Source organism: Triticum dicoccoides, chromosome 2B (genome assembly GCF_002162155.2).
Source record: "Triticum dicoccoides isolate Atlit2015 ecotype Zavitan chromosome 2B, WEW_v2.0, whole genome shotgun sequence".
Lineage (NCBI taxonomy): Eukaryota > Viridiplantae > Streptophyta > Magnoliopsida > Poales > Poaceae > Triticum > Triticum dicoccoides.
The window spans coordinates 822267386-822280912 of NC_041383.1; positions in this window are offsets into that span (position 1 = coordinate 822267386).

A 13527-nucleotide genomic window follows, 5' to 3' on the forward strand; every position below is an offset into this window, starting at 1 on the left:
AGTTTTAAAATTGCCCTATAGTCCCGGTTTGTGTCTCCAACCGGGACTATAGGTCAAACCCCTTTAGTACCGGTTCGTGGAACGAACCTGTACTAAAGGTTCAAAACGAACCTGCATTAATGCATAGCCGTTCGAACCGGCACTAATGGTACCATTAGTACCAGGCCAAAATCGAACCGGGACTAATGTGTCTCACATTAGGTCCTTTTTCTACTACTGGATATGAGTCTTTGCTTGTATTGCTTTGTGTTTGAAGTCTTGAATCCTTGCTGGACATACCTTTTTTAGAGAGCCAAAAATTATGTTATGCTTGCTCCTATGCTTCACTTCAACTTTTAGAGCCATGGAATTGCTCTAGTGCTTCACTTATATCTTTTTGAGCACAGTGTGCTTTGTTAATTTTGAAGAAATGCTCTCGTGCTTCACTTAAATTTATTTGGGAGTTAGTATTTTTTAAAGAAATTCTCTCTTGCTTCACTTAGATTATTTTGAGAGAAAGAAATATTATGCTCATGTTCTTCACTTAAATTTGTTTGAGCTTATCAAAAGCAACATATGAAATAGTCCCAAAGTGATAGATATCCAAGGAGGATATAATAAAAACTTTCATGAAGATCATTGGACAAAATAAACTTGATTCTTAGCAATGGTTTTGAGATATGACAATATGATATGTGAGTCATGTTGATGAGTAATTATGCTTTAGTAAGAATATTGATGTTAAGGTTTGTGATTCCCTATGCAAGCATGAATGTCAATAGTGATGCAATGAAATTTATATACTACTTGTGGTGCATTATTCGGTGTTACTTATGCTTAATGCTTGGGTATGAGATTTATCGTTTCTTGGTTGGTCGCTTCTCAATCTTTTTGCTATCTTTCATTTTGCACTAAGTATGATCACTACTTGTGCATCCAAAACCCTTTAAACCAGTTTTGCCATATGAGTCCACTATACCTACCTATATGCGGTATTTCCGTGCCGTTCTAAGAAAATTTGCATGTGCCATCTCTAATTTCCAAATGAATTTCTCTTTTGTATGAATTTGCATGCCCGGTCCCGAAATGAAAATGAATTTACTTTATGTTGTCAAATAATAAATTCATTGCAAAGTGTTGGTATGGAAGGCACCTGTGGATACATTTAGCCATGGAAAGTGAAAGTAATGGTGGAAAAAGGAATAAACTTTATTTCTGTTTGGGAACCGTTTATGATGTATCTACCATGGAAAGTGTTGGGAGCTCTAAGTCATTTTTGTTGGTGGGAAAAGTATGCCTCTCAAAATGTTTTTATCTCTCAATTTTCGCTTTGAGCTCTGGCAACTTTACAAATCCCTACTTCCCTCTGTCAAGGGCCTTTCTTTTACTTTATGAATTTTTTTTTTGAATTTGAGTCTCAATCTTCTCTTATAAAGCACTAACTAAGGGGCACTATGATCATATTTGAGCATGGAGTGTAGCTAATATTCGAGTGTCTTTCATGAATGGATCAAGGATTGAGCATGATGGGCTAGGGATAACTTGCTTTAGTGTTGATATTTTGAAAGACATGGTTGCTTGTTAGTATGCTTGAGTATTAAAGTCCTCATGTGAAAACTAGACTATTGCTTTGAACCATATAAAAGTCCAAATCTCCATGCTATAAAGAAAATATTATGTGATGAACATGTTTGGTAGCATTCCACATCAAAAATCATGTTCTTATCTTTTACTTACTCGAGGACGAGCAGGAATTAAGCTTGGGGATGCTGATACATCTCCAACATATCTATATTTTTTGATTGTTCCATGCTGTTATATTATCATTTTTGAATGTTCTACAATCATTTTATAGTCATTTTATATCATTTTTTGGTACTAACCTATTGACATAGTGCTCAGTGCCAGTTGTTGTTTTCTGCATGTTCTATACATCGCAGGAAATCAATACCAAACAGAGTTCAAATGCAGTGAAACTTTTTGTGGATTTTTTTACCAGAAGACATCCAGTGGTCCAGAAACGCACCTGAGGGGAGCTCCAAGGGGAGCACAACGCAACAGGGCGCGCCTGGGGGCCCAGGCGCGCCCCGGTGGGTTGTGCCCTCCTCGTTGGCCTCCCGCGCCGCCTCTTTGCTCTATAAATACCCCAATATTCCAGAAATCCTAGGGGAGTCGACGAAAATCAATTCCAGCCGCCGCAATTTCTAGAGACAACAGATCCAATCTAGACACCATCACGGAGGGGTTCATCATGTCCATTGGTGCCTCTCTGATGATGCGTGAGTAGTTCTTTGTAGACCTACGGGTCCGTAGTTAGTAGCTAGATAGCTTCCTCTCTCTCTCTCTATTGATTATCAATACAATGGTCACTTGGAGATCCATATGATGTAAGTCTTTTTGCGGTGTGTTTTTTGGGATCCGATGAACTTTGAGTTTATGATCAGATCTATGTTTTTATCCATGAAAGTTATTTGAGTCTTCTTTGCTCTCTTATATGCATGATTGATTATAGCCTCGTATATCTTCTCCGATATTTGAGTTTTGTTTGGCCAATTTGATCTATTTATCTTGCAATGGGAAGAGGTGCTTTGTGATGGGTTCGATCTTACGGTGCTTGATCCCAGTGGCAGAAGGGGAAACGACACGTATGTATCATTGCTATTAAGGATAACAAGATGGGGTCTATTTCTACATAAATAGATCTTGTCTACATCATGTCATCGTTCTTATTGCATTACTCCGTTTTTCCATTAAGTTAATACACTAGATGCATGGTGGATAGCGGTCGATGTGTGGAGTAATAGTAGTAGACGCAGGCAGGAGTTGGTCTACTAATCTTGGACGCGATGCCTATATAATGATTATTGCCTGGATATCGTCATGATTATTTGAAGTTCTATCAATTGCCCAATAGTAATTGTTTTCCCACCGTTTGCTATTTTTCTCAAGAGAAGCCACTAGTGAAACCTACGGTCCCCGGGTCTCTTCTCATCATATTTGCCTTTGCGATATGTTTTTATTTGCTTTTATTTTCAGATCCATTAAACAAAAAATAATAAAATACCTTGCTGCAATTTAAATATTCCGCGATCTATTTATCCTATCTATCATAACTTTATCACGTCTTCTCGCCAATTCGAGGCATCATTACCCGAAAGGGATTGACAACCCCTTTAACATGTCATGTTGCGAGCATTTGTTATTTTTGTGCAGGGGCTGTTTACGTGGTATTAGGAGGTTCTCCTATTGGTTCGATAACCTTGGTCTCATCACTGAGGGAAGTACCTACCGTCACTATACTGCATCATCCCTTCCTCTTTGGGGAAATACCGACGTAGTTCTAGCAGACATCAACCTAGCTCTCCTAGATATGAATTGCTTGATATACCTGAGGGTCATGTTATGGATGGAGAGGTAGCTAGGGACTTTCTTGCTTACAAGAATAAGGATGATCTTAAGAAATTACTAGTCAAGTTGAAAGAAAAAACTTTGAATGCTAGAATAAAATGTTATCCTAAGTTTGCTACTTCACCTATCTTTGTTACTGGTGGGGATTATAAATTCTCCGTCAACTTAGAGTTAATTACTTTGGTTGAATCTGATCCTTTCCATGGCTATGAAACTGAAATTGTTGTGGCACATCTTACTAAATTAAATGATATAGCCACCCTATTTGCTCATGATGAGAAAATTCGCTCCTAATATATTCTTAAGTTATTTGCGTTCTCATTAAATGGTGATGCTAAGATATGGTTAATACTCTTTCTCATTGTTGTGTGTGTAGTCCCTAGGATATGATTTATTACTTCTCCGAGAAATATTTTCGTGCTCATAAGAAACAAGCAGCCTTACAGGAAATATTTAACTTTGTGCAAATTGAAGAAAAGAGTCTCCCACAAGCTTGGGGAGGCTTCTCCAATTACTTAATGCTTTTCCTAATCATCCTCTTAAGAAAAATGAAATACTTGATATATTTTATAATGGACTAACCGATGTTTCTAGGGATTTCCTAAATAGTTGTGTTGGTTGTGTTTTCAGGAGGCGAACCGTTGAACAAGCTGAGGAATTATTTAGTAACATATCGAAGAACTATAAATGATTAGATACTTCCTGAACCATCGCTGAAACCCACTCCGGAGAATAGGGGTATTTTATTTCTCAGTCCTGAAGATATGCAAGAGGCAAATAAATGTATGAAGGAAAAGGGTGCTAAAGTTGAAAATGTTAAGAATTTACCACCTATTGAAGAAATACACGGTCTTGACACACCACCACAGGAGGTGGAGGTAAATTATCTTTTATAGTTTGATGAAGGTGACATCCCTTATAATAAACATCCTAGTCAATGCTTGTATGAATTTGAGAACTACATTATGAAGCAAGATCATTTCAATGCCTATGTTAAACAATTAAACAAAATTCTAATATGATAGCTCGCTTTAGTGACTTGTTATTTAGAATCACAAAGGATGTTAGAGGAGTAGGGAAACATGCCTCAATGGTTTGAACTCAGTTAGAAGAAGATGCTAAATCCCAAAGAGAATTTCTTAGTGAAATGAACAATAGTATGAATGATTATGTTGTTAGGGTAGCAACTAGAGGAGGTAAAATGACTTAGGAACCACTTGATCCTAAAGGACGCCCTAAAAGAATTGAACAAGACTTTCAAAGAATTAATACTAGTGTACCTAGTCCTTCTAAATGGAAAAAGAAAAAGAAAAACGACAGGACTTTCAATACTTCTAGTGAACCTGAAATAGAAAAACCTTCTGAAGATAATAATGATGTTTCTTTTTTTTATGTTGAAACTCAATCTGGTAATGAACATTCACCTAGTGATAATGAAAATGAAAATGATGTTGTTCATGAAGATACTCAATAGGACAATGAAAGAGAACCAGATAATGATGTTGAGAAAGAACCTATTGTTGATCCTGATAACCCACAACCTAAAAATAAATGTTATGATAAGAGAGACTATGTTGCTAGAAAACATGGCAAGGAGACAAAACCATGGGTTCACAAACCAATGCCCTTCCCGCATAAACCATCTAAGAAAAAGGATGATGAAGAATTTGAACGCTTTGCTGAAATGCTTAGGACAGTCTTTTTGCATACTCGTTTGACTGATATTTTGAAGATAACCCCTTATGTTAAATAAATGAAAGATATTGTCACTAATAAAAGGAAAATACCTGAAGGTAAAATCTCCATGATGCTTTCTAATTGTTCTTTTAAGGATGCAGTGCCTAAGAAATTAGGAGATCCAGGAATACCAACTATACCATGTTCCATCAAAAGAAATTATGTTAAAATTAATTTTTGTCATTTAGGAGCTGGTGTTAGTGTTATGCCTTTCAATGTATACAAAATACTTGATTTGAGTAAACTCACACCTATTGAAATATCATTGCAAATGGCTGACAAATCAACTGCCATACCTATTGGTATTTGTGAGGATGTGCCCGTTGTTGTTGCAAACGTTACCATCTTAACAAACTTTGTTATACTTGAGATGTCCGAGGATGACAACATGTCGATTATCCTTGCTAGACCCTTTTTGAACATTGTAGGGGCTGTTATTCATTGCAATAAAAGCAAAGTCACTTTTCATATCAATGGTAATGAGCATACGGTGCACTTTCCAAAGAAACAATTTCAAGTGAGTGGTATCAATGTTATCAAAAATCTCCGACAATTACTATTAGAAGTTTTCAACTCCGTCTACATTAGTGTCAAAAAGAAATAAGAAACACTTATTGTTGGGGAGATGCATATCCCTAACCTAGTGTTTTACGAAAATTCTTCAGGCTCTTGCTAATCGAAGTCGTTTTTAGTAAGACTTGATCAACCTTATTAATGGATTGTTTTCTGGAGGCATGTGGTCGATGAATTTAGTGAGCACAACCTTCTGTCCCCACTTTTTGTTTTTTGTTATTCTTAGTTCAATGCAATAAAATACCTTGTTTATCCTGTTTTCCGAATTTTCCATGCAATAAAATAGTGCCCAAAAATAAAAGTGCTCATAATGACCTAAAATTTTGACATGATTTTTTCCAGAATATTTAAGAATTTTTGGTACAAATAACAACACAGGGGGGGGGGTTCCTAGGTGCCCACTGATACGTCTCCGTCGTATCTACTTTTCCAAACACTTTTGCCCTTGTTTTGGACTCTAACTTGCATGATTTCAATGGAACTAACCCAGAGTGATGCTGTTTTCAGCAGAACTGCCATGGTGTTATTTTTGTGCAGAAATAAAAGTTCTCGGAATGACCTGCAAATCCACGGAGGCACTTTTCACAATTAATAAAAAATACTGGCAAAGGAATTAACGTCAGGGGGCCCACACCCTGGTCACGAGGGTGGGGGGCGCGTCCCCTCCCCTAGGGCGCGCCCCCTGCCTCGTGGGCCCCCTGGACGTCCACCGACCTCAACTCCAACTCCATATATTTACTTTCGCGGAGAAAAAAAATAAGAGAAGAAGGATTCATCGCGTTTTACGATACGGAGCCGCTGCCAAGCCCTAGAACCTCTCGGGAGGGCTGATCTGGAGTTCGTTCGGGGCTCCGGAGAGGGTAATCCATCGCCGTCGTCATCATCAACCATCCTCCATCACCAATTTCATGATGCTCACCGCCGTGCGTGAGTAATTCCATCGTAGGCTTGCTGGACGATGATTGGTTGGATGAGATTTACCATGTAATTAAGTTAGTTTTGTTAGGGTTTGATCCCTAGTATCCACTATGTTCTGAGATTGATGTTGCTATGACTTTGCTATGCTTAATGCTGGCCACTAGGGCCCGAGTGCCATTATTTCAGATCTGAACCTATTATGTTTTCATGAATATATGTGAGTTCTTGATCCTATCTTGCAAGTCTATAGTCACTTATTATGTGTTATGATCCGTTAACCCCGAAGTGACAATAATCGGGATACTTACCGGTGATGGCCGTAGTTTGAGGAGTTCATGTATACACTAAGTGTTAATGCTTCGTCTGGAACTCTATTAAAAGGAGGCCTTAATATCCCTTAGTTTCCATAAGGACCCCGCTGCCACGGGAGGGTAAGAGAAAAGATGTCATGCAAGTTCTTTTCCATAAGCACGTATGACTATATTCGGAATACATGCCTACATTACATCGATGAACTGGAGCTAGTTCTGTGTCACCCTATGTTATAACTATTACATGAGGAATCACATCCGACATAATTATCCATCACTGATCCAATGCCTACGAGCTTTTCACATATTGTTCTTTGCTTAGTTACTTTGCCGTTGCCACTGTTACAATTACTACAAAACTGCTACTGTTACTTTTGCTATCATTACCCTTACTTCCATACTACTTTGCTACTAAACACTTTGCTGCAGATACTAAGTTGTCCAGGTGTGGTTGAATTCACAACTCAACTGCTAATACTCGAGAATATTCTTTGGCTCCCCTTGTGTCGAATCAATAAATTTGGGTTGAATACTCTACCCTCGAAAACTGTTGCGATCCCCTATACTTGTGGGTTATCAAGACTATTTTCTAGCGCCGTTGCCGGGGAGCATAGCTATATTCTTTGAGTCACTTGGGATTTATATCTGCTAATCACTATGAAGAACTTGAAAGATCAAAGAACTAAAATTTATCCCTCAATTACGAGGGGAGGTAAGGAACTGCCATCTACCTCGCTGCCACGGGAGGGTAGGACAAAAGATGCCATGCAAGTTCTTTTCCATAAGCACGTATGACTATATTCGGAATACATGCCTACATTACATCGATGAACTGGAGCTACTTCTGTGTCACCCTATGTTATAACTATTACATGAGGAATCACATCCGACATAATTTTCCATCATTGATCCAATGCCTACGAGCTTTTCACATATTGTTCTTTGCTTAGTTACTTTGTTGTTACCACTGTTACAATTACTATAAAACTGCTACTGTTACTTTTGCTATCATTACCGTTACTTCCATACTACTTTGCTACTAAATACTTTGCTGCAGATACTAAGTTGTCCAGGTGTGGTTGAATTCACAACTCAACTGCTAATACTCGAGAATATTCTTTGGCTCCCCTTGTGTCGAATCAATAAATTTGGGTTGAATACTCTACCCTCGAAAACTTTTGTGATCCCCTATACTTGCGGGTTATCAAGACTACTTTCTGGCGCCGTTGCCGGGGAGCATAGCTATATTCTTTGAGTCACTTGGGATTTATACCTGCTAATCACTATGAAGAACTTGAAAGATCAAAGAACTAAAATTTATCCCTCAACTACGAGGGGAGGTAAGGAACTACCATCTACCTCTGCACTTGATTCTCCTTCCGTTATGAGTAAACTTGCGACACCTAAACCAGCTTCTGCTATTAATTCTGATATGTCGCATGTTATTGATGATGCCACTTCTGCTATGCATGATACTTGTGATGAAACTACTTCTATGCTTGATACTACTGTGCCATTAGGTGAATTTCTTGATGAACAACTTGCTAGGGCTAGGGAGAATGAAATTATTGAAACTGATAATATTAATGATAGTGATGATGAAGGTTCTCCCCGTAAATATGAATTGCATGTTGTTCCTGAGGGTTATGTTATGGATGAAGAAACTGCTAGAGATTTTCTTGCTTGCAATGATAGATCAGATCTTAAGAAATTATTAGCTAAGCTGAAACAGAAGACTCTGAATGCTAGAGTGAAACATGACCCTGCTTTTGCTACTTCACCTATCTTTGTCACTAATAAGGATTATGAATTCTCTGTTGATCCTGAGATAATTACTTTAGTTGAATCTGATAATTTCTATGGCACTGAATCTGAAACTGTAGTGGCACATCTTACTAAGTTAAATGATATAGCCACCCTGTTTACTAATGATGAGAAATCTCGCTATTACTATATCCTTAAAATATTTCCTTTATCATTAAAGGGTAACGCTAAGACATGGTTTAATTATCTTGATCCTGGTTGTGTGCGTAGTCCCCAGGATATGATTTACTACTTCTCTACTAAATATTTCCCTGCTCATAAGAAACAAGCTGCCTTGAGGGAAATATATAATTTTGTGCAAATCGAAGAATAGAGTCTCCCACAAGCTTGAGGGAGGCTTCGCCGATTACTTAATGCTTTGCCTGCTCATCCTCTTAAGAAAAATGAAGTACTTGATATCTACTATAATGGACTAACCGATGCTTCCAAGGACCATTTGGATAGTTGTGCTGGTTGTGTTTTCAGGGACTGGACAGCCGACCAAGCTGAATTGCTATTAAATAATATGTTGGCCAATGAAAATAATTGGGCACCTCCTGAACCAACTCCTAAGCCAACTCCGAAGAAGAGAGATGTTCTATTTCTCAGTCCTGAAGATATGCAAGAGGCAAAGAAATCTATGAAAGAGAAAGGTATTAAAGGCGAAGATGTTAAAAATTTACCTCCTGTCGAAGAAATTCATGGCCTCAATATACCACCTAAAGAAATACAAGGTCTTGATAACCCGACATAGGTAGTGAAGGTAAACTCTCTTTATAGATATGATAAAGTTGAAATCCCGTATACTAAATTTGCTAGCCAATGCTTAGATGAATTTGATGATTTTATGGACAAACAAGCAAATTTCAATGATTATGTTAGTAGACAATTGAGAAATAATGCTTATATGATTGGACGCTTGAGTGATTATATGTCTAGAGTTAAGAGTGAACTTAAACTCACTAGTAAACATGTTTCTATGGTCACCACTCAAGCAGAACAAGTACTTAAGGCTCAGAATGAATTGCTTGATGAACTAAATAGTAAACATGATTTTGCTGTTAGAGTGGCTACTAGAACTGGTAAAATGACTCAGGAACCTTTGTATCCTGAAGGCCACCCTAAGAGAATTGAACAAGATTCTCAGAAAAATAATTTAGATGCTCCTAGTCCTTCTAAAAAGAAGAAAAAGAAAGACGATAGGACTTTGCATGCTTCTAGTGAATCTAATGTAGAAACACCTGAGAATACTAATGATACTTCTATCTCTGATGCTGAAATACAATCTTGAGATGAACATGAACCTAATGATAATGCTAATAATGATGTTCGTGTAGATGCTCAACCTAGCAATAACAACGATATACAAATTGAACCAGCTGTTGATCTTGATAACCCACAATCAAGAAATCAACATTATGATAAGAGAGACTTTGTTGCTAGGAAGCATGGTAGGGAAAGAGAACCATGGGTTCAGAAACCCATGCCTTTTCCTCCTAAACCATCCAAGAAAAAGGATGATGAGGACTTTGAGCGCTTTGCTGAAATGATTAGACCTATTTTCTTACGCATGCGCTTAACTGATATAATTAAAACAAACCCTTATGCTAAATACATGAAAGATATCATTACAAATAAAAGAAAAATACCTGAAGCTGAAATCTCCACCATGCTTGCCAACTATACCTTGAAAGGTGGAATACCTAAGAAACTTGGTGATCCCGGAGTACCCACTATACCATGCTCCATCAAAAGAATTTATGTTAAAACTGCCTTATGTGATCTAGGAGCCGGTGTCAGTGTTATGCCTCTTTCTTTATACCGTAGACTTGAATTAAGTAAGTTGACACCTACTGAGATATCTTTGCAAATGGCTGACAAATCAACTGCTATACCCGTCGGTATTTGTGAGGACATGCCTGTTGTTGTTGCGAATGTTACTATCTTAACAGACTTTGTCATTCTTGATATCCCTGAGGACGACAGTATGTCGATTATCCTCGGTAGACCCTTTTAAATACTGCAGGTGCTGTTATTGATTGCAACAAAGGCAATGTCACCTTTCATGTTAATGTAATGAGCATACGGTACACTTTCCGAGGAAACAACCTCAAGTTCACAGCATAAATTCTATTGGGAAAATCCCATCAATTATATTTGGTGGTTTTGAATTTCCTCTTCCTACTGCAAAGAAAAAGTATGATATTCTTATTACTGGGGATGTTCGTATCCCCGTTGAGGTAACCTAGTGTCACTTCGAAATTTCTCCGGTTTCATGTGATTCGGAACGAGTTTGTTAACAAGACTTGATCAACCTTGTTAGTGGATTCCTTTTGATGAGCATGAGATGGATGAAGTTAGAAGGCACAACCTTCTGTACCCTCTCTTTACTTTCTGTTACTTAGAATAAATAAAGTAGAAATAGTATATTTTGTCTGTTTTTTGAATTATCTATGCAATAAAAAAATATCCTGAAAATAAAAGTTCTCCAAATGCCATGCCAATTTAATATGATTTTGCTGGAATATTTGAGAATATTTGGCACCGAGAACACAGCAGGGGGAGCAAGCACCTGGCCACAAGGGTCCAGGGCACGCCCAACCCTACAGGGCGCACCCCCTGCCTCGTAGGCCCATGGTGGCTCCCCTCCACCTATTCCGACACCCACTCACTCCGTCTTCCTCCCAAAAATATCACTACCTAGCTCAAGCACGAGTTCCATCTTGTTTTACTGCCATTTTCGATCTCCTTGCTCAAAGCTCTACTCACAAAACTGCTTTGGGGGATTGTTCTTTGGTATGTGACTCCTCCAATGATCCAATTAGTTTTTGTTCTAGTGCCTTATTCATTGCAAATTCTTGCTGCTTCGGTGACCCTGTTCTTGAGCTTGCATGTTAAATTTATGAGGTCCCAAGTAATTCTAGTGCATGATAGAGGCTCTAGGCACTTGTGGGAGTAGTTGCTATCAATTATATTGAGTTTGGTTTACTTTTATTTTAAGTCACTAAAAAAATTCAGAAATTTTTCAGAGGAAGAAATATGTTTAGGAAAATGTACCAAGGTGGTTCTTCAAGGAAGAAAGGACCCCGGCTCGCGATACGTGAGAAGGACGACAAACCACCAAGGGAAGCTGATGTGCAGCCTTGTGAATGGCCGTCAGAGCAGTTTATGGTCGAAGCGGGCATCAAGGATGAATTCCATGCATATGTGTGTAATGCTGACCTTGAGGAATTCATGCAAGATAACTGCCCTCAATACCGATATTTAACTGATTCATTTGTGAGAGGGTTTAAATTTACATCTTCACGCAATTTTCAAACTGTCCTTTTTGATATTTATGATAAATCATATACCATGGACTTAGAAGATTTTACTACTGATTGCAAACTTCCACAGTGGGGAAGTGTTAATGAACCTCGTAAATCTGAATATAAAGACTTTCTTGCTAGTTTTACTATGGGAGAATCTAGAGAAATAGCACAAGCTACTATAGGGAGCATTCATTTTCCTGCTATACATTATTTTGCTCTCTTCATTGGTAGATGCATTAACGGTAAAGATGAAGCATGTCACATGTGTGTTCCTGATCTTTGTGTTCTCAAGAGTGCTGTATTAGGAGATAAACAATACAATTTGGGGGCAATTGTTGCACGTAGGTTGCATCATAATGTTTTAGCTGGAGACTTGTTTGGAGGAATTTATGCGACCCGTGTGGCTAATTATCTTGATATACCTATACATGAAAATGACATAGAGTTGCTTCCCGCTTATTTAGATTATAATGCCATGGTTAGTCATCACTTTCTTGAGAGGAATGAACAATTCCTCCAGTATTGACTAATGTTTGACAGGCGACATGCTGTCCATATTACTCTCCCAGCTCCAACCCTTTTTGATTATCAGGCAAAAAGAAGATATGTTATCACTAGGGAGGAGGCAAACGAGTACGAGAGAAGAGCGGAGGCAGCCCGCCGCCAGGCTGTAGCTCAGGAGGCAATGGCTGTTGCATCTCAGTACGACCCTAGGTACAACTATGGATATCAGCCAGGCTACCCATGGCCATAGACCAACTTAGGCCAAAAGCCTAAGCTTGGGGGAGTACGTATTCCTCACCGAATTTACATTCATGTTCACACACTCATTCTAGTGTCGGTGCTCATACTCTTTCATTATACTATCCATGCTAGTTTAATTTATTTTCCTGTTTTCTTCTTGTGTGTTAGATAAACCTTAAGAAAAAACAAAAAAAATAGTTAGTTTAATTTCCATGCCTATAGTAGTAATAATTACGCTCTCTCAGTAGGTCGCTTCCCAGTCTCTTTCTAGCCTTCACTTGTACTAAGCGGGAATACTGCTTGTGCATCCATACTCCATAAACCCCAAAGTTATTCCATGTGAGTCCACCATACCTTCCTATATGCGGTATCTACCTGCCGTTCCAAGTAAATTTTGCCAAACTCCAAACCTTCAAATGAAATTCTATTTTGTATGCTCGAACAACTCATGTATCAACTAGGGTCATCTGTATCTTCCATGCTAGGTGGGTTATTCTCCAGAGGAGTGGACTCCGCTCCTCATTCACGAGAAAATGGCTGGTCACCGGGATGCCCAGTCCCATGCTCAAATCAAATCAAAATAATTAAACAAAACTCCCCCAGGATTGTTGTTAGTTGGAGGCACCCATTGTTTCGGGCAAGCCATGGATTGATGATTGTTGGTTGAGGGGGAGTATAAAACTTTACCATTCTGTTTGGGAACTGCCTATAATGTGTGTAGCATGGAATATATCGAGATCTCA